The sequence below is a fragment of the Pundamilia nyererei genome, unplaced genomic scaffold (genome assembly GCF_000239375.1).
Source record: "Pundamilia nyererei isolate P.nyererei 1_Seehausen unplaced genomic scaffold, PunNye1.0 scaffold00238, whole genome shotgun sequence".
Lineage (NCBI taxonomy): Eukaryota > Metazoa > Chordata > Actinopteri > Cichliformes > Cichlidae > Pundamilia > Pundamilia nyererei.
Window position 1 is genome coordinate 695,067 of NW_005187639.1, and position 305 is coordinate 695,371.

The following is a 305-nucleotide window of genomic DNA, read 5'->3' on the forward strand; positions in this document are numbered from 1 at the left end:
TTTTTTTTTTAAGAGGACGAGCGGTGAGGCCTATCACAATAGTTTAATTTTTCTATCGAGAAAAAGTTATTTCACAATACATATCGTTATCGTTCTATCGCCCAGCTCTAATGAAAGGCTGTGACTTTATTGAAACAGAGCCAATCAAACAGATTGATTGGAGTGATGATAGGATCGATAATCGCTGCTGGAGTCAAACCTCAGAGATCACAGGGATTGAAGAAAATCAGGATGCTTGAGTCTGGTTTCTGCTCAGAGTGAGCATGCTCAGCTGTTACCATGACAACCATGGCAGCTCTCACTGG